The 25,981-nt window shown below is 41.3% G+C and overlaps 1 protein-coding gene across 22 annotated transcripts in view; it reads left to right on the top strand.

Annotated features, from left to right (window-relative positions):
* The first annotated feature begins 884 nt into the window (after positions 1 to 884).
* Positions 885 to 25,981, top strand: part of clasp1 (cytoplasmic linker associated protein 1) — a 232,682-nt gene continuing 207,585 nt past the window's right edge. For 8 of the 22 annotated variants that reach the window (XM_062967387.1, XM_062967384.1, XM_062967388.1 and 5 more), the window contains exon 1: positions 887 to 1,080. The gene's annotated coding sequence lies outside the window, so the exon portion shown is untranslated. Of the gene's footprint in view, positions 1,081 to 25,981 lie in introns of all 22 variants that reach the window. The other 14 variants (XM_062967376.1, XM_062967378.1, XM_062967383.1 and 11 more) reach the window with 4 other exon arrangements.

The following is a 25,981-nucleotide window of genomic DNA, read 5'->3' as shown; positions in this document are numbered from 1 at the left end:
AACTGTATTCTCAATTTGCTTCTGACACCATAAATAAATCTGCACACATTCCTTGAAATGTGTGAGGAAATGATTCTTAGTCTGCACTGCCATAACAGGGTGACCACCTGGTATTAGGAGATTGCTAATTTGCAGAAGAACAAGAGGAGAGGAGGGGTGTGTCTACACTGGAGAATTAATGCAGTTCGACACCACTTTAGTTACCATGGCTCCCACCGTGCATCTAGATCAGGCCTGGCCAGGTGTTTTGGCCTACAACTCCGGCTGTTAGGAATTGTGGGAGTTGTAGTCCAAAAAACCTGGAGGGAAGGCCCAATTTTGCCCAGGCCTGGTCTAGATGAACCCTTCCTCTGAGATACAACCTCCAAGGCCATGATATGCTTTGGCCCTGCGCAGCTTCCCAGACTAGGCGGGTCTGTGAGGAATTAGGCCGCAAGCACCCAACCCAGCCCCGCCCCTCCTCACCCCCATTTCAAAATCGTACGTTGAACCCCGGCGAGCAGTTCCTTCCTCCTCATCATCCCGCGCCTCCTCCGCCCCTTCGCCGCGCTTTTATGAATATTAATCACGGAATGCAGCAGTCGTTTGAATGAGCATACGTCATCACTAGTCCCCCGACGCATGCGTACTACACAGGCTGACCTCATCCCTCCAAGCACTCCTCGCGTTATTCTGGTCCCACCTCCGTCACCATAGAGATGCCTTTCCTAGACCTCTAGGATTGACGTGAGGCGGGAAGAGTCCAAACGGCGCATGCGTAAGGGATCCCCGAACGCTTTGGAAAGGCAGAAGCGCATGCTCCGGCGCTTGGGTCGACTTTGTTTTACCGCGCATGCCCGACACCGGCCCGCTTTTCCCCCACCTGCCCAAAGCCTTCCGAGTGCGCCTGCGCAGGAGCTTTTCCATTCTTACCAAGCTGCAGCAACAGAGGGGCGGAGGAGAGCATCAAGCCATGCATTGCAGCAGCAACAGGGGCAGGGGCTAGACACGGGTATTGCTCCCTGCTCGTCTGAATGCCTCTTCCAGGACGTCCTGGGGCCCGAGTAGATTGGCACCGTCTTCCTGTTTCAGCCACAAAAGGTAAATTTGGTTAGGAATTTGTATGGAGGGAGAGAGGGAGGGGGAGGGGGGAGGAGGAGGAGGAGGGAGGGGAAGAAGGGAGCATTGTTTGCAACGATGGAGCTGGGATCTGGTGATTCAAAGGATCCGGTGAGTCCAAGGATCCAATCGAGCAGGAAGGGATCCTGTCGAGCAAAAGAATTGGGTGATCCAAGGGATCCAGTCGATCTGGTGATTCAGAGAGATCCGGTGAGTCCTAGGATCCATTCGAGCAGGAAGGGATCTTCCTCAGCCAAAGGATTTGGTGACCCAAGGGATCCAGTCCATCTGGTGATTCAAGGGATTCGGTGATTCAAAGGGATCCAGTGAGTCCAAGGATCCAGTTGAGCAGGAGGGGATCCTGTCAAGCCAAAGGATTTGGTGATCCAAGGGATCCAGTCCATCTGGTGATTCAAGGGATCCAGTGAGTCTAAGGATCCAGTTGAGCCGGAAGGGACCCCATCGAGAAAGGATTTGGTGATCCAAGGGATCCAGTCCACCTGGTGATTCAAAGGGATCTGGTGAGTCCTAGGATTCAATTGAGCAGGAAGGGGATCCCGTTGAGCCAAAAGATTTGGTGGTAGAAGGGATCCAGTTGATCCTGATCCAATCGATCCCTTGGATCCCAGCTTCTCTTTTTGCTTTTCAGCTTTGCCTCCTCTCCTCTTGATCTGAAATGCAAGCACAATGGGCGACAACTGGGGAAAGAAAGTGATCTGCCTCTCCCTTCTTGTCTTGAAAATAAAAAGCAGCTTTAAGGGCAGAACAAAAGCCAATCCCCACAAGGAAGGAAATTGCCTCCCTGCAAAGGCTGGCTGGAAATGGGGAAATGGGTTAGGTGGCCCATTGAAGTCCTCTCTTATTTGTATTCTATTTTGTGCCTGATCTGATGTGAAACTGCAGCTTTTGTTTCCCACTCCACCTTCTTTTCCTTATTGTGCTTAAACCTGAGATTAAGGCTTGGAATGCAGCCGTATCCAAAGGATATATTCCCTGTTTCAGTTTTCATCCTATATCTTTTCCCACTTAAGGGATTTTAATGGTTGTTGTTTCCTTTTGCAATTTTTTGTGTTTCATATTATGATGCAGGAACTTTCATGAATTATCTCTGTTCACACTGTTTCTTTTCCCTCCACATATCTAGAGGTAATCTGTAGATCCACTTACAAAATGATGCTCATGTTATTAACCCACTGGCTACTTGAAAACGTTGCTAATTCTGACAGCGTTGGTCTGGAAATTTCAGCCTTTTAATGATATACTTAAATAGAGTAAAGTGCTGGGTGTAAAGCTTCTAGGGAGCATGAGATTAATTTGTGTCTTCTCCGTCATTGTGTGAGAAATTGCTTTCACTACTTTCAGGTGCATCTACACTGTACGATTAATGCACTTTGGCACCACTTTAACTGCAGTATCTCAGTGCTGTAGAACCTGCTATGGGAGCTGCAGTTTCCAAGGTCTTTAGCCTTCTCTGTCAAAGAGTGCTGCAAAACTACAAACCCCATGATTCCATTGCATTGAGCTGTCAATGGTAGCAGCGGGAGTCAAAGTGGTGTCAAACCTCATTGCTTCTGCAGTGTAAATATGCCTTAAGATACTTTTTAATTAAAGGTTTATGCAGCAGGTGGCCAGTTTCTATGTAAATGAAAAGGAGGGATTCTTGTTCCTGAGTTGTAACCTTCTGTGTCCTCAACTTGATATACAGTAGAGTCTCACTTATCCAACATTCACTTATCCAATGTTCTGGATTATCCAACACAGTCTGCCTCCCTCACAGATCCACAGCTGTTTCGCTAGGCAGCAAGGACTGAACATTTTACGCATTTAATTTCTGACAGTGTTGTTACTGTAAGTTCATTTTATGCAATTCTATCTTTATTTGTAATCAATTTGTTAGTAGCCAATGTTTTTGTAGTCAATGTTTTCAATACATTGCAATGCTTTGGTGCTAAATTCCTAAATACAGTAATTACTACATAATGTTACCGTGTATTGCACTGCTTTTTCTGTTGATTTGTTGTAAAACATGATGTTTTGGTGCTTAATTAGTAATCATAGCGTAATTTGACGTTTAATAGTCTTTTCCTTAATCTCTCCTTTTTATCTAACATATTCACTTATCCAACATTCTGCCAGCCCGTTTATGTTGGATAAGCGAGTCTACTGTACATTGATTTTTCAATAACGGTATAATATCTAATCTTTTGTAGTTGTCACTACTCTGAAGTCTGCCTTTCTTTCAACCATCTTTGAATTAAACAATCTCAGAAATGTAATCTCTGCCACTGGGCCAATAATAGTAGTGGGTCATATTTGAAAGTATTAGTGTTTTGTTTACCTTCCATATGTTTTTGACACCATCAGGAAGGGGAGATGGCATTTGCTCTTGTTTTAAAAGTGAGTTTGGCCCTTTAAAAATGGAGAGAATGAGTGCTTTATCAAGGTATCATTCAAAAATAATAAACACCAGTGAACAAACCAAAACTCCTTGTTTTAAGACCTTTTAATAATCCCATTAATCACCACTACATGCATTAAGACATATCAAATATAAGTAAAAGTAAGTAAAACTTTATTTCTATCCCACCCTATTTCCCCAAGGGGACTCAGGGCAGCTCACAAAATAAAAGGCCAATATTCAATGCCATAAAAATACAATAATAAATTAAACAAATTCAGATAGACAATACAACACATTCAATAATCATACAAACAAGTTAAAGTAAGATCCTCTATGCTTGTTTTTTTAATGTGTTGTTCTCTGGATTGTTAAAATTCTGATTAACAAATATCTATGGGGACCAATAGAGTCTGCTGGCCCAGTGGTCCCCCCCCCCCCCAACTATATATTGTATTTTGAATGCAAAGAGGGATCGTTTATTTCCTTTTTATTAAATACTCTTCCAGGAAGATCTACTATATGGACTTGAACTGCTGAATGGGTAATATTTCCTGTATTACTGAGAGATTAAATTAAATCTGCCTTCAATTCAAATTAGGCGTAATTTCTCCTTGGCCTTTTCCTAAACTACGTTAAAAATTAATTTCAATTTGTTCACTTAGTTCCCTTGGATCAATTTTTATTGATATATATATGACTGCTAGAGATCTTGTTTTAAAGATTAGTTAATGTTCATCATTTTACAGTGCAGATGGTTAGTCCTGCCCTAGTGTGGATGTTTTAAAAAATAACAGATGGGGTGTGTGGGTGTTTCTGTAGATCTAGACTGAACTGTATATAGCATAGTTCCCTTGAAATCAAGACTTGTTAGTATTACATCCGTTCCATTGATCCAGTTGGGTCTACTCTTAAGTACAATTTAGTCTGGGCCAGCCCATAATTTCTACTCTGTGAGCTTGGTTTGCTTTGAGAAAATAAAACTACCTAGTAAATGTGAATGGATAGATCTTGGAGAACTATCATGCAATGCTGGTCTGTGTCTGCAGATTTATTCCAGTTCTTTCTAAGATGGGTTGCAGTGATTTTTCTGGGCTGTATGGCCATGTTTCAGAAGCATTCTCTCCTCACGTTTCGCCCACATCTGTGGCAAGCATCCTCAGAGGTTGTGAGGTATATTGGAAACTAGGTAAGGGAGGTTTGTGTATCTGTGGAAGGTCCAGGGAGAGAGACAGAACTCTTGTTAGTTGGAGGCAAGTGTGAATGTTGCAATTAATCACCTTGATTAGCATTGAACAGCCTTGCAGCTTCAAAGCCTGGCTGATTTCTGCCCAGGGGGATCCTTTGTTGCAGAGCACTTGATGAACCAACCTGAACAGAGTATACTTTTCGAGAACACAGAAATGCTTGACCACTCTAACAACCACCATTTCAGACTATACAGAGGGGAATCCTTTGTTGGGAGGTGTTAGCTGACCCTGATTTCTAAGATGCATTTTCAGAGAGATAATTAAGCACAGAGATTTCATTCCCCTCCCAATTCCTAACTAGAGATGCATTTACACTGTACAATTAATGCAGTTTGACGCCACTTTAATTTCCAGAGCTCAATGCTATGTAGTTTGTTGAGGATCCAGCACTATTTTGCAGAGAAGATTATGATTCCGTAATATTGAACCATGACAGTTAAAGTGGTGTCAAACTTCATTAATTTTACAGTGTAGATACACCTGTGGAAGGGGGAAGAGAATGTCCCAATAGAGCAGTGGTTTCAACCTGTGGGTCCCCAGATGTTTTGGCCTTCAACTCTCAGAAATCCGAACAGCTGGTAAATTGGCTGGGATTTCTGGGAGTTGTAGGCCAAAAACATCTGGGGACCCCAGGTTGAGAACCACTGCAATAGTGAAGTGGTCCCTGCTCCTTATAACTGAGAGATCCCCACTGGCAGGGTTTTAGGCACAAAGAGCAGATTTTAGAGTAGGAGAGCCTCCATCTCCTAGTTCTGCTGACGTACTAGGGAACAAACCCCATTGAAGTAAAGGAATTGTGCTTCTCAAGAAATAAGGCCTTCAGTTTGGAAGGACCAGTTCAACAAAGTTGTTGTTGTGATGATGATGATGATGATGATGGTATTTATTTATACCCTGCTTTTTTCTCTCCACAAGGAAACTCAAAGTGGCGCTTTTAATTACTCATAATAATATTGTAGTAATAAGTAACTTATACAATTGCAAGGGAGATCATTTCCCAGGAAAACAGTTGGTGAGGCTGCTTAACCTCTTGCTTCGTTTATTATTGTTGATCCCGTGTTTGTGAGCCCAGAGTTCATACATATTTTAAAGGAAAGGGAAGTCGTTCTGGTGGAGTCTGTCGTGGGGATTCCTAAATGGTGGGAAGAAGTAATACATATTTTAAAGGGCAAATACAGAAGGTAAAGTTGGTAGACTATGGGTGCATCTGCACTGTAGAATTAATGCTGTTTGACACTACCTTAACTGCCATGACTCAGTGCTGTGGTATCATGGGATTCGTTGTTTTACAAGACCTTGGGTCTTCTCTGCCAAAGAGTGTGTGTGTGCCTCAACAAACTGCAACTCCCATGATTTCATAGTATTGAGCCATGATAGTCAAAGTCATGTAAAACTTCAATAATTCTACAGTGTAGAAGCATCCCATGCCTCTTTTTTTAGGGTGTAAGCTCCTTGGAGATACTTTTTCTTTGTAAATTGCTATATACATCTAAATTAATAATAATAACTGATTAAGTAAAGGTAAAGTTTTTCCCTTGACATGAAGTCTACTCGTATCTGACTCTAGGGAGTGGTGCTCATATCCATTTCTAAGCCGAAGAGCCAGCATTGTCCGTAGACACCTCCAAGGTCATGTGGCTGGCATGATTGCATGGAGCGCTGTTACCTTCCCGCTGGAGCGGCCCCTATTGATCTACTCACATTTTCATATTTTCAATCTGCTAGGTGTGCAGAAGCTTGGGCTGTCAGCAGGAGCTCAACCCATTCCCTGGATTCGAACTACCAACCTTTCGGTCAGCAAGTTCTGCAGCGCAGCGGTTTAACCCGTTGCACCACAGGGGGCTCCCAATAACAGCTTAAAACTTGGTAAAGCTAGCTATTTATTTTTAACTTCAGGCTGCAGATAATATTGGGTCTACTAGTGAATGCTATTTAGCATAAAGTTATGTGTTTAATGCATAGTGTGTAGTTTGGTGTGGTTTTTGCCATTATCAAAAAAAGTGGATAGAATCTGGATTGGGACCGGGCTGTATTGTGCTCCCCATAGTGCATTTTGTGGGACAGTTAGAGCATTGTGTTGTCGAAGGCTTTCATGGCCGAAATCACTGGGTTGCTGTGAGTTTTCCGGGCTGTATGTCTTTATTCCAGAAGCATTATCTCCTGCCCACATCTATGGCAGGCATCCTCAGAGGTTGTGAGGTCTATTGGAAACTAGGCAAGTGGGGTTTATATATCTGTGAAATAATGTCCAGGGTGGCAGCTTTCAATGGAATATGGACAGAGAAAATATAAAAAGTTTTAGGTCTGAAAGGTTTTCAATGTGTCACACTCTGCAATGTTAAAGGAAAATTTCAGTTGCAGAATTCTCATATGTAGAAGTAATACCCCCATTTTCTCCTTTCTAATTATTCTGATAATCATTCCATCCCTATGTAGCACTTACCAAGTGGAAACAGAAACAAAGCAGTTTCCATCGGTGTCCATACACAGTTAAAACTATGAAAAGTCCAGCTGTTGCGATCTAAAGGGTCAGAGATTTTTGGATTTAAAGACATTGTTTTTTGTGCTAGTTTGAATGATGATTCTATTTCCCAATGTCGCCTTCATGCTTCAGCTTTTCGGGTGGCCTGTATCCTTCCAAATGTGAGGAGACAGGAACGTGTTGGTGCGAGGCGAGGTTAAAATAAGTTTGAGCCTTGAGTTTATGACACAGACTTATACCCCGAGGGACAGTAGCAGAGGGTGTTCTTGCTTGTCTCAACCTTTTGCAGAGTTTTTAACATCTGAGCTGAGCTCTGACAGGTCTGTGTCAACAAAGGATGCCTGGATCCTGTCGTCTTGATTTACATTAGAATCTAGCACGGGGTAGGAATCATGCAATTGTCCAAATATTGTGGAACTACAATTCCCAGCAGACATAGCCAGCATATTTCCTAATGGGGAATATTGGGAATTAACCATCAATTCTCTTTAGTTCTTTAACCTATTGTGTGAGTATGTGTTGTCAAAGGCTTTCATGTCCGGAATCACTGGGTTGCTGTGAGTTTTCTGGGCTGCATGACCATGTTCCAGAGGCATTCTCTCCTGATATTTCACCCACATCTATAGCAGGCATCCTCTGAGGTTGTGAGGTATGTTGGAAAATAAGCAAGTCGGGTTTATATGTCTATGGAAGGTCCAGGGTGGAAGAAAGAACTCTTGTCTACTTGAGGCAAGTGTAAATGTTGCAGTTGGCCACCTTGATTAGCATTGAATAGCCTTTCAGCTTCAAGATCTGGCTGCTTACTGCCTGGGGGAATCCTTTGTTTGGGAGTTTCACTCATAGTGTACAATTTGAGTATCCACAGATTTTGATATCCAAGTTGGGGGGGGGGTCCTGAAACCCAGCCACAGTGGGTAACAAGGGCCCACAGTGAGTACCAAGGGCCTTCCATATTAGTGGGTTTAACTTTTCTGGTTTGATTATTCACGGATTTGATTAAAATTTGTGACATTTCACATTCCTTGGGGTCTTCTGCCCCTAATTGCAGTGAATGTGGAGGGCTGCCTGTATTCAGTTTCTAGGAAAGTGATGCTAATTTTCAGGAGAGGGTGAGACAGCTTCTTCACATCAAGATATATTCTCTTCTATTAGCAACCTGAAAGCATTTATATGAAGGATATAGTCCTACGATGCATAGGATCTCAGGGCTTTGTTAGCATGTTAGTGATTTGTTATCTCAGGTGTTCTTTCCTTCGAGATGCTTGAGGCCAGAAGTGTTTTGGATTTTGAATTTTTCCAGAATTTGTAATACTGTACCTATTTTTGCATGTGTGTATATAATGAGATATCGTGGAGATGTGACTCAAGTCTAAACATAAAATTTATGTATGCTTTATATAACATTTAAACACATATCATGAAGTTAAAGTTATACACCAGTGTTTCTCAACCTGTGGGTCCCCAGGTGTTTTGGCCTACAACACCCTGAAATCCTAGCCAGTTTACCAGCTTGTAGGATTTCTGGGAGTTGAAGGCCAATTTTTAATAACTTTATGGATGAAACAAAATTCGTGTGCATTATTAGAGAGCAAAAGTGTCACTGTCTCAGTCATCCATGTGGACAGTTTTGGATTTTGGAATATTTTGGATTTTTAAGTCGAGATAAAACTATTCAACCTGTATTAGGCAAATTGCTTTATAAGTAGCTGGACCATTAATTTATCTCTCCCTACGTTCTATATTCTAACTGGTAGTAGGTCTCAAGGTTGCTGATCTTTCGCATGACTTACACATTTGTGAAGAGAGTCAGGATGGTGTAGTGGTTTGAGCATTGGACTATGACTCTGGAGACCAGGGTTTGAATTCCTATTTAGCCATGGAAACCCACTGGTTAATCTGGTCTCACTCTCTCTCCTTAGAGGAGGTCAAAGGTAAACACCTTTTGAACAAAACCTTTTCAAGAAAACCCTGTGATAGGATCACCATTAAGTCGGAAGCAACTTGAAGGCATACAACAAGAAGTGATTGATGGTAGGGAAGCTCTTTGTGCAATACACTGCCTATCACTGTGTGATCCAGTGGGTCCCCAGATGTTTTGGCCTTTAACTCCTAAAAATCTTAACAGCTGGTAAACTGGTTAGGATTTCTGGGAGTTGTAGGCCAAAAACATCTGAGGACCCACAGGTTGAGAACCACTGGTGTGATCACTTTATATGCTCAAACTCTCAGTGGAAGCTAGATGTGAATCTGATTTGTGATAGTATTATTTGTAACCAAAGCCCATTGACATTTCAAATGAGGCTTCTTCCTACATCTTAGTTTTCATGAAGGATTTTGAAAGACAGAGATAACCGTGTGGTTTGGTGTGGACAAGGGTACTATTACTTTACGGTTGTTTTCCTGCTCTGTGTAGCTTTTGTCCATGATTAGTTTTCATGAGTTTGAGTGATAACGTTTTGTCCGTTTGAAATCTAATTTTGTGGTAGACCACATAAACTGGATTGATCTGAAGAATTACCACGTTTTTGCCAGAGTAAATTTGGTGTTGTTATTATTGTTGTTGTAATATAGTCACAGTGTCAATGTAATTAAAAATGAAGCAGGCAAGACAGTATCCTAGGAAACTTGGTTGTGCTTTCCAGAATACATGTGTCTGGAAGGAGAAAAGGCATTAACATACACAACCTCTGGTGACAAAATACCCAGATGCAGGCTTTCTTTGGATCGTTCTTGAATGATTCAGGTTATTGTTATTACTATTTTGTAAAATGTACACTGTCTCTTTCCTAACAGGTCAAGGCAGCAAATGGCCATAAAACATAAACACAAGTTTTGCTGCTGCCCTTGTGGTTTAGGTCAAGACCAGATTAAAGTGGCTGGCTGGTGCATTGGAGCAGCTCCAAAAGTAGGAACTGTTTGTATGTACATTGGAGAACACACATTGTACTACAGATTAGTTGTGGATATGTTGCCCTTGCCAAGGGCAGAGGTAGTCACCAAAGGAGCTCTGGATGTCTCTCTGCCTTGTGGTCTAATTGCCGTATCATATTTGGACAGTTCCTCCACCACAATCACTCCAAAAGCCGCCCAAATGCATACAAACATAGGACAATACCCCAACTCTATCCCCATTAGTACTCCTACAAAATGTAATAGTTTTGCCGCACCAAACCCCAAACACCCACTTGACCATGAAGACATTGAAGGCTCCTATGCTATGCAGATGGACCTGGGGCCAAACCCCATGGGTTTTTGTCAAACTTTTCCTATTCAGATTCAATCAAATTCATACAACTTGGTGAACATTAATATGTTTCTTTCCATATGAGGGAATTAGTGAAAAATTGAGGCAGGATAAGCACTTTCCTATTCAAATGTTAGATGAAGGCAGATAGTCGAAAATTTCTGGCCAGGGTATTATTTATGAATAAATATGATGATGATGATAATAGTAATATGAGGGTTATCCACAAAGTAGGTTACTTTTGGAATTAAAAATGAACAAAGTATAGGAGAAAACATTTACTATATGCAGTTGGAAGCCACACCCAAATATCACATCTCACGTAGTCGCCATTCAAATCTAGGCACTTACAATAGCGATGAATGAGCTTTGCAAATCCTTCTCCACTAAATTCTGCCGCTTGCGCCCTCAAACCAGCTGGTCAGCCCTTACCGCAGCTGTGCAGTGTCGCTAAAACGCTGCATTGCCAGCCACGCCCCCATTGTTGGAAGCAAGTGGTTGAGGGCGCAAGTGACAGAATTTAGTGGAGAAGGATTTGCAAAGCTCATTCATCACTATGGTAAGTGCCTAGATTTGAATGGCGACTACGTGAGATGTGGTATTTGGGTGTGGCTTTCAACTGCATATGGTAAATGTTTTCTCGTATACTTTGTTCATTTTTAATTCCAAAATGTAACCTACTTTGTGGATAGCCATCGTAATACTCTTTAATCTTACCTGCCTCTCCTCGTGGTTCGAAGCAGGTTCCAACATAGCTAAAAACACATAATCATTATATAAAATACACATATTAAAATGTATTCCTACAAAATACATATATTAAATACACAAAACAATTATTAAAATATAGTGGACACAAGACACAAGCTTAAAATTCATGATTAAAACTGGCTGTATTTAGTTGTTTTTTGTGCTAATGGCTATCCAGTAATTCCTGCAAAGCAATACTCTACTTTCCCCAGTGCAACCAAGAGAAGGGTAAACCTTCCTTCTGTCATTGAGATCAGAAGATACAGTAGAGTCTCACTTATCCAACACTCACTTATCCAACGTTCTGGATTATTCAACGCATTTTTGTAGTCAATGTTTTCAATATATCATGATATTTTGGTGCTAAATTCGTAAATACAGTAATTACTACATAGCATTAATGTGTAATGAACTACTTTTTCTGTCAAATTTGTTGTATAACATGATGTTTTGGTGCTTATTTTGTAAAATCATAATTTAATTTGATGTTCAATAGGCTTTTTCTTAATCTCTCCTTATTATCCAACTTACTCGCTTATCCAACATTCTGCCGGCCCGTTTATGTTGGATAAGTGAGACTCTACTGTAGTAACAATGAAGGAAGGCACTGTATAAATCCAAGTGGTTCACTCCTCATTCATCATTTAGTCTAGGTAGCATCCTGCTGTATATAAAGATATTTCAACATGTCTAGCCTTTTCCAACTGAATGCTTTCTCAACATCTTCCATTTTCTCACTGCTTTTCAACAGCTAATAAGGTTGCGCTACAGAACTGTCAAAATCGAGTAGTTCTGTGGGTTATTGTGAGAAAAATATGCAAGGTTGCTATAAATGAGGCTTTTGTGAAGCTTAAATACACATAATAGTGCAGAAGCAGGGCTTTTGAGCTGCGTAGTATCTCTCTTCATCTCAGAATATTAAATAGATAAAATGGGAGAAAGAATATGTGTTTCCTTATTGTGTATGCATTTGCCTTCAGTTCACTTGTCTGTTTATGTTGACCTCATGAATTTTATAATGGTTTCTTAGGTAAATACTCAGGTGTGAGCTTGCCAGTTCCTTCCTCTGAAATACAGCTAACAGTACGTGGCGGTTTCCCATCCAAGTCCTAATCTGGGCTGCTTAGCTTCCAAGATCAGATGAGATCTGGTGCCTTCAGGGTATCTAAGCCCTCATTTCTTACTCCTAAATAGCACTGTGTAGAGCCTTTGTTTGTTGCTTGGATATTTATCCCATAAAACTGCAGGCCTGTGCAGAGTTAAATACACTTAAGCTCTGTGAGCTCATTTTTGCATGCTATCACGATGCTTATTTGTTTATGGTGGAATGTCAGGTCCTCATTTCCAAGATCAGTTGCTTGGAAAATACATTATTTGAATAGCCAAGTCCTGTGACTGTCCTATAAGATGTAAAGACCCATTGAGTTCACTTAGCCTTACATCATGGCTAAAGTTTTATATTAAATTTAGAGGTGGGATAGATTTAATTGCTGACTAAAGGATATGTTTAAATATATCTGCATGCATTCTAGGAATTTAATATTTTCAGAAAAAGGATTCAGCACAAAGTATACGTTCTCTGCACATCCCATCAGTCTGACTCACAGATGGGAATAATTATGATGTACCAGTTTTTTTGAGGACTAGAGCAGATTTTCTCAACATTAGCGACCGGAACTTATAGTCAAATACAATGCTTCTTAAACTGTTGGTCCTGACCCCAAAGCTCAATCTATAAACAGTAAAAAGTTTCTGAATGCCACCAGGGATTTACATGCATCTGTTAGCAGCAGCATGCAGTGTTTACAGTAGACACTTCAGAAAGTTTTTTGTGTGTCTGTCAGGAGCGATTTGAGAAACTGCAAGTCACTTCTGGTGTGAGAGAATTGGCTGTCTACAAGGACGTTGCCCAAGGGATGCCCGGATGTTTTGATGTGTTTACCATCCTTGTGGGAGGCTTCTCTCATGTCCCTATATGGAGCTGGAGCTGACACAGAGAGCTCATCCGTTCTCTCCCCAGATTCAAACTGGCAACTTTCAGGTCAGCAACCCAACCTTCAGATCAGCAACTCAACCTTCAAGTCGGCAGTCCTGCTGGCACAAGTAATTCAGGTATACTCCATAAAAAGGGGAAATCAGCTTGTTTAGCATGCCTTGCAAATTCTGATTTATTATCAGTAAATGCTTGATTTTTATACCTATTTTATATACCTGGGGTCATGTAAAAATGTCTCAGACAGAAAAGGGTTGCAAATGGAAAAAAATTAAGAAGCTTTGGTCTAATGGTTATCTAAAGGGCTGCACAATTCAACCCTTGAATGTAAATTGATTTTGAAGGCTTGAACCTTAAAAAAACTGGACCAAAATAAACTATTCCACTGTATTTTTTGAGAATATGAGGACGCATTATCAGAATTAGAAAAATAATGAGGAAGCCAGAACAGTAGTATGCATGCTGTTATGGTTTATACCAAATTGCAATTATGTAGACGTAATGATCAATGCTCTGTGCGGTTATCTGGGTCAATGTTTCTCAAAGTGGTGATCTCTGGACTTGTGCCACTGAGCACAAAGGCAAGTGCCAGTCATTGGCAGATTGGGGGGAAATGCCAGTCCCCCACGTCAGCCTGAGAAGCACTGATCTAGATGGACAGAGCAGTCACCTGCTCCAAGGAAGCTATTTCAGTCCTTTTATGTCTGTCCATGCCACGTCTGTCCATGCGTTTAATAGTGAAGAGTGGCAGCCCGGAGCATTTTTGTCCCTTCCTCCTTGTTTGCTCTTCCGTTCAGGTTCTTGTGTTTCATCTATCGCTCTGGTATTTAAGGGCTGGCATGGTTGCCTAGTGCTCTTATGTTGTTGGGGGTATTGTCTGTCTAGCAGGCTAATAATGCGAACAGCCTGCAAAGTCATCTTTTTAAACCTCTTAAATGAGCTGTTTACAAAGGAGCGATTGCCCAGTAGAGCGGATTACGCAGAAAGTTGCTAATTCTCTTTCCTCTTTATGGAAGGCAAAAAAGAAGCCTATGTTTGAAGACCTTAAACATTTGACAATTTTAAGATAACCTTAAGGTGGCTATTCAATATTTTAAGTACGCTTAAACCTTGCATCCCTTTTGTTTTTGAATTGCAAGTCATCCTATTTTTTATGATACCGAAAGGCACTGATAGAATTATTTGCTAATGCTCACGCCAGAAGTTTAATAGGGAAAATCTTGAGCTGTTTCAGCATTACAAAGGCAGCTTTGATATAGTAGGCTCTCAGTTAACCAGAATCCAAGAAACCAGAACTCTCAAACAACTGGCAAGAAAATCAAAGAAATAATAGTTTAATAAATTAAAGTAAAATCAGCTTTATAATACATTAGAATTGTGTTACATTAAGTTGAATTTGTCTTTATTGGTCTTAATTTGGTTTTAATCGCTATATTTCAATATCAACATCAAATCAATACAAATTTTATGGTTTGGTATAGTATGGGGTGTAATATTAGTTAGGTCTGTTTTTTAATAGCAACACTCAAGCAACCACAAACAACACTTTACCGGTCTACCAATTCTTGTGGGTGCCAGGTAACTGGGAATCTACTGTATATTCTACTGAATAATGAGAAAAATATGTGGTGTACAGATTTGAAAATAACTTCCAATATATTGTATTTGTAAATAGATCTTCATTACAAATACCAAGCATGATGCTAATTATATTTTCATTTTCTTTTCTTGGTTGCCATTTGGTGTATTATCTTGAAGGAGCAGAGCCTGAAATATTTTTTTTTTGTACTTCGGACTAAAAGGGCCTGGGAATTGTTTATTTCCTCTAAACAGACAATGAATTCTGAGAAAAACTAATCTCACATTTTCAGGATGCAAAACCTTTATTTTTCCACCTGAGCATTAGAAAGAACTTCCTCACTGAGTGCTGTTCGGCACTGGAACTCTCTCCCCGGACTGTGGTGGAGGCTCCTTCCTTGGAGGCTTTTAAGCAGAAGCTGGATGGCCATCTGTCGGGGGTGCTTTGAATACGATTTCCTGCTTCTCGGCAGGGGGTTGGACTAGATGGCCTGTGAGGTCTCTTCCAACTCAAGGATTCTATGATTCTGTTATTCAACCTCTCATTTGCCTTATGGTGCTGCAGAGAAAGTATTATGGGATCATTTGTTACGTACTCCAGATCAATACAGATATAAGCCATGTGTTGAGGGAGGCAGCTTTGGGCCAAATAAAGCAATACTTCTCAAATTTTTGTTTGAATTCCATGGCCGAGGTACTTTTTTTTTTTCTGTGTCAGGAATCACTTGAGAAACTGCAAGTCGCTTCTGGTGTGAGAGAATTGGCCACCTGCAAGGACGTTGCCCATGGGACGCCTGGATGTTTTGATGTTTTTGCCATCTTTGTGGGAGGCTTCTCTCATGGGGAACTGGAGCTGACAGAGGGAACTCATCCATGCTCTCCCTGTGTTGGATTCAAACCGGCAACCTTCAGGTCATCAGTCCTGCCAGCACAAGGGTTTTAATCCACTGTGCCACTATGGGCCAAGTATGTGCTGTGGTACTCATACAAGCTAACCCATTATTTAAGCCATGTCTGGTGGGCTGGTGTGCTTTTCTTGGTCAATTGTGGCACCTATATATGAGCAAGATACCCACATCTTTTAAAAAAATATTGCAGGGAAAAAAGGATTTCTGTTCTTGATAAGGGAAAAATCTCGGAAGAGAGGCTAAGTCCAGCGGAGCTGGTTTTTCAGAAGGACAGGTGGTGGCCTTGTTTACCTTCTCCTTCTTCCTCATCCTGACATAACAGTTGGGTTCATCTCTGTTGCTTTTGTTCATACCATGGCCCTTTTGTGTGTCTGTGTCTCTATTGCTTCCATTATCTTTTTTGTCTGGGTGCAAATCAGGATTAAATGGGCACTACAGTTTAGAAGGCCAGCCGCAGGAGATAACATGGCTAAAATACCATTTTCCAACACCTTTCTTCTCTGTACGCCTAATTCTTTAATTTCAGTTTGGCAATTCCAAATAGCTTGGACTTATTGAATCAGTGTTTTGGATAGTGAATCATCATTTCTGTAAATCACATTGATTCAGTTCTTGCCCGGACTCCAAATACAATTCAGGCCACAGTGGCACTGGGCAGTGTTATTTTTTTAAAAATAATTCTGTTAATTTCCTCAATGTTGGAACCCAAGGTGTTCCTATTATTATAGGAACTGTATATATTGAAATAAATAGAATTATAGAATCCTAGAGTTGGAAGAGACCTTGTGGGCCATCCAGTCCGACCCGCTGCCAAGAAGCAGGAAAATCGCATTCAAAGCACTCCCGATAGATGGCCATCCAGCCTCTGTTTACAAGCCTCCAAAGAAGAAGCCTCCACCACACTCTGGGGCAGAGAGTTCCACTGCTGAACATCTCTCACAGTTAGGAAGTTCTTAGAAACACATCAGCAAAATATGGAAATTGCTAGTAGAATTAGATAGCAACTTTAAATAATCATTAAAGGACAGAATAAGAAAAATCAACATGTGCCTCTTGTATTTGGAGACAAATATATTTTGCTCTATTGTCGCACATGATTTACACTCATCATTTTGTGTTATGGAATGGTGGGTGGTATAGAAATTCTGTGTAACCCGTTGACACCCCGCAAACAGTGGAGGGGGATGAGGTCAGGTTACTGAACAGGAAAGGAAATTTACTCTGCAGGTTCTCAGAACTTCTGCATTATTTAGTACTGTGTGAAATGAAGGGGGTATGTCTCCTCAGTGTCTATCTTCTGAGCCCATGTCCTTGACAGATTTTGCCCTGAAAAAGCAACAAGGATTTCTCTAAGCATCCGTTCCCCAAGTTGATGCCCTTTAAGTCTTTGGGATTTCATCTCCCATCAGCCCCAGCCAATTTGGCTAATGAAAATGGATTAGTCGAGTTGTAGTTCCAAATATTTGGATGGTACCACATTGGAAGGCAGCACTAAGCAGACAATTTATGGTTTTTCTTACGCTTTGCAGAGGCAGGAACTAATATGGGATAACATGCTTATTATGATATGCTGGGAAGAGCTCAGAGATGGAAGGAACCAGTTATCATAACACTAGCAAAATAGCTGACAAAGATCTGTGAACTTGCTGAGTTGCCTAAACTGACTATGTAGATTAAGAAGAAATCTTGGATGATCTTCAAGAAAGATTGGGATTGCATGTCACTTTTTCACAGTAATGTTGAGGCAAATGTCAATTGGAGGATTTATGCATTAGATCAGGGCTTCTTAAGCATATTTTCCACTTGTGCAACCCATTTCCACTTGGGAATGTTTTATGTGACTCCAGGTATATAGATATATAAAACAGGTATAAAAAGCAAACATTTATGGATAACAAACCAAAGTTTGCAAGGCTTGCTAAACAGACTGATTTTTTTCAATGAAGTACAGCTGAAGCATATTCTGCAGAGTTTACCGTAATCACTGAGCAGCAGATTCGTATAAATGTTTTAAACAGCCACTAGCTGATGTCAGGAAGCTTTTACTGTTACCAGTTTTTTTCGTGACCCCAGCATTGAGCTAAGGTGGCTCCATTTGTGATTGGGACCCACAGTTTAAGAAGCATTGCATTAGATGACTCTTACCAAAAGTAGAATTGTGGTTATATAGTACTATCTAAAAGGAGTAAAATAATAAGGGATAAACATCAACAAACAGTGAATTTGACATTTATCGAGTTGTTTCTGTGTCTCTGTGTTGGTTAGAACAATTTGTATGTGTGTATATTAATGTAGATGTGTATCAGAGTCAGAGAAGGATCCCTGTTGTAAATGGACTGAGGTCAGGACAGCAAAAGAGGGGGCAGAATTACACCTTCATCCTTGGTCTTTGAGCCCCCCGTGGTGCAGCGGATCAAACTGGTGAGCTGCTGAATTTGCTGACCGAAAGGTCGGCGGTTTGAATCCGGGGAGCGGGGTAAGCTCCCGCTGTTAGCCCCAGCTTCTGTCAACCTAACAGTTTGAAAACATGCAAGTGTGAGTAGGTACTGCTCCTGCGGGAAGGTAACGGTGCTCCATGGGCGCTTCATGCAGTCGTGCCAACCACATGGCCTTGGAGGTATCTATGGACAACGCCAACACCAACCCCCAGAGTCGGACACGACTAGTCTTAATGTCAGGGGAAAACCTTTACCTTTACCTACCTTGGTCTTTCCCTAATTGCATCTAGGAAGAAGTCTCATTAGCAGCACCTGAATATGGCTTGTAGCTCACCTTTACCTCAGTTTTTTGAACTGCTGTTCCAGAACCAACCCTACTAGTATGACCACTGGGTTTTGTAGTTCAAAAAGCAACTTGGTAGAGGACTAAAAATGACGGATTGGTCACCTCTTGAAGAATATATTAAGAGAAAATAATGATTTGAAAGGGAAAGAAATAATTTTAATGCTCTCCAATTTGTTTAATGGGAGAGATAAATAGGTCAAAGAAATAAAAACGGAAGAAAGAAGAACGGAAGTCACGAACAATAACTTTTCATTAGTTTTTTGAATTTGAATTGTATTTTCCCCCCTTTTCTTCTCTTTCTTTTTTTTCCTACTTCTTTCTATTTAAATGTTCCCCCACTTTTTATGTAGTTAAAACTTTTTCTTCAATAAAAATATTAGAAAAAAATTCCTTTGCTTTTGCAAACACATTCACTATAGTGTAAGGGGAAAAAATGTTCCAGTCTGCCAAAGGCTGTGCAGAAAGGTTGTTTGCAGGTAAAGATATACACTGAATTCAGCAGCAAAATAGTTTTCTTGAAGTTTGCAGAGTCATCCCTTTGCTGTATTTGGAAAGCCATAGATCTGTCTCAGCAAGCTTGCATCCAGAAAATGAAGCATATTGAAGAAGCCTTCCTTAGAACTGCTGACTTAACAAGAAACCAAAACATGTAAAAACAGCAGTCAAGATATTAATAGATTTCTGGGGACAGCTAAGATTCTGTTTTTATTTCTTGTTTGCTTAATCTGCCAGAATAACTGCAGCATTCAACTGAAATTAAAGTGGGGTAGCTTTCCTGGGGGGAAATTTGACATTCTGATATTTTGTTAAAATGGAAGCATGGTTTTAAGTACTAGGTTCTTTAAAACTTGCTGAATACAATTAAAGAGAGTTCTCCTCCTTAATAATCATTTAAAAAACAGAAAGGCTGTCATTTTTTCTGGTAGCATTGATTGCTGACAGCATACGGTCATGTAATTTAATATAATTTTCATGATAAGAAGGCAAGTTGCATATTTGGAAACAGATTGCAGTGAAACATAGTGTTTACATTCATATGAGCTTGTACAATCGATCTTTAATTTCAGTGGCTGCTGGTGACTTCTGGGTCATTAGGGCTGTAAATCTCCTCTGGATGATGATGGTGATGATTTATAACACCCTTTCCTCTAGGATGGAACACCAAACATATACAACCAAAGACAAAGACAATAAAATATAAAAATACTTTGATTGTGCTTTTCCTGCATGACAGGGGGTTGGACTGGATGGCCTATGTCAGTGATTCTCAACCTGTGAGTCCCCAGGTGTTTTGGCCTACAACTCCCAGAAATCCCAACCAGTTTATCAGTTGTTATGATTTCTGTGAGTTGAAGGCTAAAACATCTGGGGACCCACAGACTGAGAACCACTGGCCTATGTGGTCTCTTCCAGCTCTATGATTCTGTGATTCTATGAAAATGCCCAACATCCCACCAGCTACTACCCAACTCAGCAACCTCAAGCACAACTCAGCAGCATAATCCAGCAAATCAAAGAGGAAGGTCTTCAACTGTTAATAAAAAAGGGTGAGATCTTGAAAGGCTGATGTCTGTGTGCGTTGGCGGAACAGACAACGACTCTTTGCCTTTGTAGGGTCACTGACCCTTTGTAGATCTCAAATTCCTGGATGGGTCATACCATGATAGCTGAGCTGCTAGGCTCTAGCAGAGATTAGAACCCAGGTTCCAAAGTGCCAGGCCGTATCCCTAAATAGATTTGAGCCCTATACCCCCAATTAAATTTGAAGTTCAGACTAAATGTTTAACTTGATTCACTGTGTGATTGATACAGGAGTCACAAATCATTGCTGCCCCCTGCTCCACCCTCCTAGGACCAATGGATGGACACTGATCTTGTTCAGAGCAGAGCTTACTAAGAAATGTGTATGGCCACAGGCATGCATGTGTACTTCTGCAGCTTTTCTCTCTCTCCCCTCCCCCAAATCTGGCATTATATTTGGCTCCCAGGGTTGAAAAGGTTATGCACTCTTGAGAGATGCAGCTGCCCCCCCCCCCAAATGCTAGGGGTTTCTTTCCCTATAGAAAGCACTCTTGAGTCATTTTGGGATGCAGACAGGGTTGCCCACCCTCCTTTGTCTATTTACTGAATTGAATGGGGGAATGTTTGGAACATACTGTCACAATGTACCTGCCCAGTCATGGTTTAAGCTGTCAGCAAGCTTTCATGAGATGAGATACTAGTAGTCTTACTAGACTGCTTATTAAACCAGTAATTCGAGGTGAGAAGTCTGTTTTGGACTGTGGCGTTAGCTGGATGTGCACAGCCCTCTTTGAGCATTACAAAGGCAACTGGGAGTTTCTGACTGAGATCTGACAGGTCTGTACATTGGTGTCAGCCAGGCCTGTAGCGAGGAGGTGGTTTTAGGGGTTCAACCCCCCCCCCCCCGAAATTTTTCAGGTTATAAAAAAACCTGGTTTACTCATGAATTTTAACTGGTTAACCAAATCCCCATGCTAAGTCTATGAGACACAAAACACTAAGAGTCCCTCCAGGCACTATCTCAAGCAGATATTGACAGGTTTGTAGTGGGGAGAGGTGTGTGCTAGGGGTTAAACCCCCCCCCCCCCGAAATTTTTTTCTGGCTACGGCCCTGGTGTCAGCCTTGCCAGGTGTCCCAGATTTTAAGGAACAATCCCATATGTACATAAAATATCCTTACATCTTGGGCTAGCATGTCAATTATACCTTATTTATTATTTATTTACCCCATTTGTATCCCACCTTTCTCCACCCCGCAGGGGAGTCAAGGCGGCTTACATGGGCACTCGTTCAGTGCCTACAAAACACAGGTGAGACATACAGTGTTCTCTCACTTATCGCTGGGGTGAAAATCCGCGAAGTAGGGACACTATATTTATTTTAATATTTATACATTATTTTAGTAGTTATATACTCTTTTAAGTCTTTATCAACCAATCGTGTGTTGATAAATCTCCTCCTCCTCCTCCTGTTGCCTCCTGGGGTCCTTTTCTGTCCCTTTGGCTTCTCCTTCCTCCCTTCCTTAGGCTGTAAAATGTATTTTTTATGATTTATAATAGTCTTTTAGAGTTTATTGAAAAACAGCGAATCTGCGAAAAGTGAACCGCAAAGTAGTGAGGGAACACTGTACCTTTAAAATATATATTTTAAAATTCATACAGTAACATTAAAAACCTGACAATCAATTAAAATCTCGCCGTTCAAAAATCATAGTCTAAAGCTGTTCCATGGCTATTGCATGAATTTGACATCTATTATTGCACTATGTTCTTATTCAAAAGTTTGATCCCAGAGACAGGACTTCACTTTCCTTCTAAAGGCTAGGAGGGAGGGGACTGATCTTATATCACTAGGGAGGGAATTCCACAACCGAGGGGCCACCACCCAGAAGGCCCTGTCTCTCGTCCCTGCCAGCCGCGAAACAGGCAGGATCAAGAGTAGGGTCTCCCCAGATGATCTTAATCTTTGAGGTGGTTCATAAGGGAAGATGTGTTTGGACAGGTAAGCTGGGCCAGAATCGTTTAGGGCTTTATAGGCCAAAGCCAGCACTTTGAATTATGCTTGGTAGCAGATTGGCAGCCAGTGGAACTGGCACAACAGGGGAGTTGTGTGCTCCCTGTACGTCGCTCCGGTGATCAATCTGGCTGCCGCCCATTGGACCAATTGAAGCTTCTGAACAAAGGCAACCCCACGTAGAGCGCATTCCAGTAATCTATACGGGATGTAACCAGAGCGTGAACCACCGCGGCCAAATCAGACTTCCCAAGGTATGGGTGCAATTGTACCTTGTACCTTATTTCCGTCGGTAGTTGTGGGGGGTCCCTCTTTGTGGGGCTGGAGAGGAACTGGGGTGGGGAGAGGGAAGGGGATCGGGCCTTCCCTTCCCACTGGAAAGAGCCCCTGATTACAAATTTAATTCTTTACATGCCCATCAGAACTGCTTCAGACTTCCTGGTTGCAGGCCATGGGGAATTAAAGGTCACAACTAGTCAATCGACCTGAACTTCACCTTGTCAGATTCTAGACTCAAACTCATTTGTCTAATGTACATATTATGCAAATTATTTAATTATCCGTGCTCTGATTTGCATTTTATTTTCTTGTGTCCCTTGTTTTCACCTTTGACACCTGGCAACCCTGAGTGGTGTATCTTCATTTTCTGCAAGGACCTGGTTTGTTGCACCTCTCCAGGATAGGAATTATAGTGGGAATGAGCAAAGACACAGGAAGTTAGTTTAGATCCTTGAGCAATTTAATAAACAAGGCTTCCTTTGTGTGCATATGTGTTCTGGTCTAATGGTTGTGGCATAGAAATTGAATGTGTGAATGAAAACCAAATAAAATACAAAGTGCACTAGACAGCAGCATAAAACCCTTCTTGTCCGAGTCCTACATTTCAAGCCCTACAATTTCATGAGACTGGCAGTTGGGTCCCATGCACTTTCACTTAGTCATCTAAGTAAAACAATATTGGTAATGATAGAAACATTGGAGATATTCAGGAGGCAGCTGGGGAAGCAAGGGAAGCAGGCTATGCCTTCTTCCTTCAGCACTGGGCCCAAACCAGTGAAGGACTGGAGCCCTTGCACTAGTTGAACCATTGATAATTCAGCCCTGGGGCGCAAACAAGGACCAATGCAAAATGAAGAAATGAGATGTTTGAAATGCAGCAAACCCTTCCACCTAAAGCATACGGACCAGCCAAATTATATTTTTGGTTTTAACTACAACCTCTAGATTTTGATTTTGAGTTTTATTCTCGTAGCAGATTTGTTGTCGTGCTACTTACATTCACTTCCATGTTAGTCTGCTGCAAAAAACAGCAGATGCAACAACTCAAGAGACTGCATTATTGAATATACTTTTGCTGATTCACTTCAACAGATGTAGGAAGTGATAATGTAGGTGGGTAGCTATGTGTAGAGAGAAGAGAAATATGTGGTGTGTTATTTAAAAGGAAATGAGGCCCACAGAGAGGGCTGCTAGGTGTTGTGCTGTAGTGTTATTATGTGTTGTGTTCTTCTGGGTAAGTGTACCATGTAGTATCATGGGAAGCATTTTTGTGTGTCTTACAAAGTGGATTTAGCTCAGTTGTGCCACAATGAAGTGTTCAACACTTTAGGACACGATCATTCAAAATGGTTATTAGATTTTGAGATCGATATTTGTCAGGGAGAATTCTTGCACACTATCCCTTGGTTGCCCACAGATTAGTTACTTACCCTACTGTTGGATGAGGAGCGTTTCCCAAACCATCTCCAAATCACCTGTGACATTGCTAGTAGTGGGTTCAAATTCAGGAAAGGAAATTCTGCCTAAATGTTAGTAAGAACTTCCTGACAGTAAGAACTGTTCAGCAGTGGAACTCTCCGCCCCAGAGTGTGGTGGAGGCACTTTTTTGGAGGCTTTTAAACAGAGGCTAGATGGCTATCTATTAGGGTGCTTTGGTTGTGCTTTTTTCTGCCTGGTAGAATGGTGTTGCACTGGATGGCCCATGTAGTCTCTTCCAACTCTATTATTCTGGTCCCAACTGGAATAAATAGAATATACATACATTCAGATGTTGATTCAATGGAAAGAACAGGAGACCACTTCCACAAGACTTGAGAAACTAGTAGAAATTTTAAAGCAAGAATGAAGATATTCTGTAACCGGAAAGGGGACAGAATCTACTCTAGTTCAAATTAAAATATGTCAACAAATATATAAAACAAAAGAATAGGCCATATATTGTAAATGCTCAATATACATTCTGGTCTCTAAGAAAGGGGCCACAAGTAAAAGTGATACTCAAAATACAGCAACAGAAGCCTTTATCATAGATAGAACAAGAAATGTTAGGTATCTAAGCTTGATCTAGGGATCATGTTTCAAATGTATATTGGATAATAGAGCTCACTAAAAATTTTTAGAAGAAAATTAGGTTGTGTTTTATAGATTACTAGCTGTGCCCGGCCACACGTTGCTGTGGCGAAGTATGGTGGTATGGGAAATAAAGTATTGAGGAATTGGTGGTAGTTAAGGTAAAGGGTAAAGGTTTTCCCCTGACATTAAGTTCAGTTGTGTCTGACTCTGGGGGTTGGTGCTCATCTCCATTTGTAAGCCGAAGAGCTGGCGTTGTCCGTAGACTCCTCCAAGGTCATGTGGCATGACTGCATGGAGCAACGTTACCTTCCCGCCGGAGCAGTACCTATTCATGTAGTCTCATTTGCATGTTTTTGAACTTTTGGGTTGGCAGAAGCTGGGGCTAACAGTGGGGGTCTCTCCGCTCCCCCAATTCAAACCTGCGACCTTTCGGTACAGAAGTTCAGCAGCTCAGCACTTTACCACACTGCGCCATTGGGGGATATTATTTCCTAAAGCTTGTGAATATATATATATAGATAGCAAAACATTTGAATTGCGTAGATCATGAATAAATTTGTATCATTCTTAAAAGAAATGTGTGTGCTACAACATTTGATTGTGTTGATGCATAACCTGGACTCAGGACAAGGACTACTGTCAGGACAGAATACATAGAAACTGTATGGTTTCCAGTTGCCAAGGAGGTCAGACAAGGCTGCTTGTATCACTCCACCTGTTTAGGTGTATGCTCAATGCATGATCTGGAAAGCAGGATTAGATTTGGAGGAAGGAGGCATGAAAATTGAAGGGAGGTATATCAAGAATTTAAGATGTTCAGATGACATCACACTGCTTGTAAATAACAGCAAAACCTTACAATGACTACTGAAAAAGGTGCAAAGGCAGGTTTTCAGATGAACATGAAGAAAACAAAAATAACCACAACGATTTATACAGCATCAAAGCAGATGATGAAGTCATTTACACTGGCAGTTTGCATATGCCATGAGAAGACATGACTCATTAGAAAAGACTAATGTTTGGTGAGGTAGAAGATAATAGGAAAAGAGAAAAATCACATTCTGAATGGATAAAGGTAAAGATTTCCCCTTAACATTAAGTCTAGTCGTGTCCGGCTCTGTGGGGTGGTGCTCATCTCCATTTCTAAACCAAAGAGCCAGCATTGTCTGTAGACGCCTCCAAGGTTATATGGCCGGCATGACTGCATTGAGCACCATTACCTTCCTGCCGGAACGGTAGCTATTGATCTAGTCACATTTGCATGTTTTCAAACTAGCAGAAGCTGGGGCTGACAGTGGGAGCCCACCCCGCTCCCCGGATTCGAACCGCCGGCCATTCGGTCAGCAAGTTCAGCAGCTCAGTGGTTTAACCCGCTGCACCACCGAGGGCTCCTTCTGGATGGATATATTCAATCAAAGTAGGTTTGGCCCTGAGTCTGCAAGATGTGAGCAGGTTGTTTCTGATAAGGTGATTTGGAGGTCTCTCATTCATAGAAATGCCAATCACTGAAGTTAACCTGATGGTAGTTAACTACAATAGTATTACTAAATCTATATATCTGTTAGTAGAAAAATGCCGACACACAGAAATCATTATTCAAACCAAAT

This window comes from Anolis carolinensis, chromosome 1 (genome assembly GCF_035594765.1).
Source record: "Anolis carolinensis isolate JA03-04 chromosome 1, rAnoCar3.1.pri, whole genome shotgun sequence".
Taxonomy (NCBI): Eukaryota; Metazoa; Chordata; class Lepidosauria; order Squamata; family Dactyloidae; genus Anolis; species Anolis carolinensis.
The sequence above is the reverse complement of the archived record's forward strand: the minus strand, read 5'-3'. Positions and strand labels throughout refer to the sequence as shown.